The sequence below is a fragment of the Elephantulus edwardii genome, unplaced genomic scaffold (genome assembly GCF_000299155.1).
Source record: "Elephantulus edwardii isolate Elephantulus edwardi_28Jun2011 unplaced genomic scaffold, EleEdw1.0 scaffold00296, whole genome shotgun sequence".
Classification (NCBI taxonomy): Eukaryota; Metazoa; Chordata; class Mammalia; order Macroscelidea; family Macroscelididae; genus Elephantulus; species Elephantulus edwardii.
The window spans coordinates 1,572,390-1,575,603 of record NW_006400046.1 but is presented as its reverse complement, the minus strand read 5'-3'; positions in this window follow the sequence as shown (position 1 = coordinate 1,575,603).

The following is a 3,214-nucleotide window of genomic DNA, read 5'->3' as shown; positions in this document are numbered from 1 at the left end:
GTTCAGCATGAAGAAGCCAGAGAGTCTGTATCCAGTTCCCAAATCAGTAAGACAGTTGGTTTAAATACCATTGGAAAATGCTCATCATTCCCCTATAGCATCTGGTCCCCCCTGGATCCTTTTCATTTCTTTCACCTGCTCCCCCCACCAACCAATTTCTACAGCTCTGCAACGGCATCCCTGCCCAGCCTCACCCTTCTGCCCCCAACCCTCACCTCATTGTACCACCAATATGTTTTTCCCAATAAAATAAAAAAATAAAGTAAAAATTTAAAAAGTACTAAAGGCACAAGCACAAAGTCAGAAAGCTAAATAAAAAATGGCAGAGCTTTAAAAAAATCATATGACTTGCTCTGTTAAAGAAAAAGAAATCATCTGTGGGGATAACAGAGCCACAGCCAGAAGGAACCTGGACCCTGTTGCCCCCCCATTTCAGCTCATGACAAGCCCATGTGTGTATGGACTGTACCCCACAGCCATGCAATGGCTGGAGTCTCGGAAATGGGTCACCAGTGCTTTCTTCTGAGGCACCTCTGGCTAGAACCAAACTTTCAGCCTTTTCATTAACAGCCAAGCAAGCTAACCATTTGTATGACCCAAGGTCTCCTCCTGGGCCTTGAATGACCTCAAAACAATAAGGCCCTCTAGACTTACCCCAGAAATCTGCCCACCTCCCAGATGAGAAAGAGTTGTCCCCACCCCAAGCCTGCAAAGCATCAGGGCCGGCTGGCTTCCAGACCCCCAGGGACAGAGGGACTCTGTGGGGAGGGTAGCCAGACTGGAGCTGAGGTCTCCAGCAGAAGGACCCGAAATCCATGGCAATCCAGGACAGAGGAAGCTGAAAGCATTCCCCACCTCCAGCCGCGAGTACCTCCTATTGGCTGGGTCAAATGATGCCACTGAGCAAGGGATGTACTGATGCTCTCCTTACCAGTCAGCCACCCCCCAGGGCCCAGAGCAAAGTGCAGAGCCTGCTCTCAGTTCATCTGCTTTGTGACTCCTGTTTGTTCTTCCTCTGATCACCAAACCAGCAGATGTGCAAAGGAACTAGAGTCTCTGGGAAGTCCCCAAAGCTCGTAAAGTATATCAGTCTGGTTCCTGTTTCTCAAGCCCTTACCAGAGAAGGGGCTGTGATCACTCTATTGACATTCTCGCGGTCATAGTCCTCTTGGCCAAACAAACAGCAGCTGGCCGACCAGGCAACACACATGGCAGAGGTCCCTCCCAGAGCCCCAGGGTGGAAGCGAGGCTCATAGAGGCCTGCTGGGAAACACAACAGCCACCCACTATCAGTGCCACCAACACCTCTGCCTCCTGCCCAGGCGAGAGAGCACCCCACAGCTGTGTGCTGGGCAAAGTCCAGTTGCCTGGTAACCACAAAGGGGCAGCAGCAGGAGAGGAGAGAAAGAGACACAAACTTGAGATCAGATGTCCATGTTCGTCACCTGTGTAAACCCGTCACTTCAAACAGGAGAGGACACACTGGGAGCGTGCCACACTGCTGCGCAGACAGCTGTCGTGCATTTTGACAAGTGCCACCTACTTGTTCAACGATTCCCAGGTTACTTCATTCATGTCTCAATTTCCTCCCTGTAAAATGGGGTCATTCCGAAGAGTTGATGAAATGATTGTGAAATGTATACACGCTTTACATAGCGGCTGAGTGCTCGAAGTCCTGGGTCCCAGAGAAGTGACAGCAAGAACTCACACAGATGCTTTTATACCAGTGTTCCTGGTATCCTTATGCACAACAATTTAAGTGTCCATCATGAGCAAAAGGATAAGCAAAAGGTAATCTACCTGTTTGGAAGCAGGAGTGGCATCCACTTCCGTAAACAGCTTGCCTCTGGAAACCCTAGGAACCTGGAGAAAGGATGAAAGTCACGCACGCAAGTGTCGAGGACTTTCATTCATAGGGTCACTATGAGTCGCCTAGGACTCGACGACATTTAACAACACAGACAGAGACCAGTTGGCCTAGCGGACCGAAAGCGATGTTACCAAGTCAAAGGTGTGTGACTCTAATCTGCGGCTCTAAGGCCTGTTTTTCATTGTTTTTGTTCAGTCTTCTACGTCATATAGCCCTGGTGTGTCCACTTGCTGTACAGAGGTAACTTGTGGTCACTGTGAAGCTGAACACTGTGATACTGATGTGTTAAATGAGATAACAGTGGACAGTGCTTGATGGAGCTCCCCAGTTGAAACAAGCTTGGAAGCAGGAATAGCATCCACTTCCATAAATAGCTTGCCTCCAGAAAACCTATGAACCTGGAGAAAGGATGAAAGTCACGCAAGTGTCGAGGACTTTCGTTCATACGGTTGCTATGAGTTGCCTATGACTCAACGGCACTTAACAACAACAATCTATCCATAATAAAGGATGTCACAATGGTCTCTAGTGTGTCAGGAAGTGTGAGGATGGCACAGGATAGAACAGGCTTCAAGCCTTCTGTTGAGAGGGTTGTTATGAGTCATACTCGACTCAACAGCATCTAACAACAACAATATTTTGCCATTAATGGCAATGATGCTCTGTACACGATACATAATGATTGAACCTCAAAACACTACACTAAGTGAAATAATTTAAACACTAAAGGACAAATATTGCATGATCCTCTTCAAAGGAAAGCTCTAAAACAAATACATGAATAGCACGTGGAAACTAAAGTTGATTGGTGGATACCAGAATCTAGGGTAAGAGGAGAATGAAGAGTTAGTACTTAAGGGGATCAGCGTTTCTGCTTGAGGGTGATAGAGTTTTGGAAAGGACGGTTGGCTGTCTTGCAGTCACCATGACAGATAGATGTACATTGTGAGTTAGTATCATGGAATTATACTCTTAATGGTAAACATTTTTCAGGTTTTTTTGGTCTTTATGTATACTGTGTTTTGTACAAAAATTCACATACACGAGGTTGTTGATTGCCTCCGAGTCAGGCACAACTCATAGAGACCCTATGAACAATAGGCCTAAGGCCTCTCTACAACTATTGACATTTATTATAGTTCATAGAGTTTCCAGAGGTATATTGTTTAGAAAGTGGATGCCATTCCTGCTTCCAATCTAAAAGGTTAAGTGTTGCCACTTTAAGAAAATCTAGAAAAGTGTTAAGTCATACAGCGTTGTCTGCATACACAGATTATATACACAGATTATATATATATGTGTGTGTGTGTGTGTTTTATATAAATTATATGTGTTTTATAAATT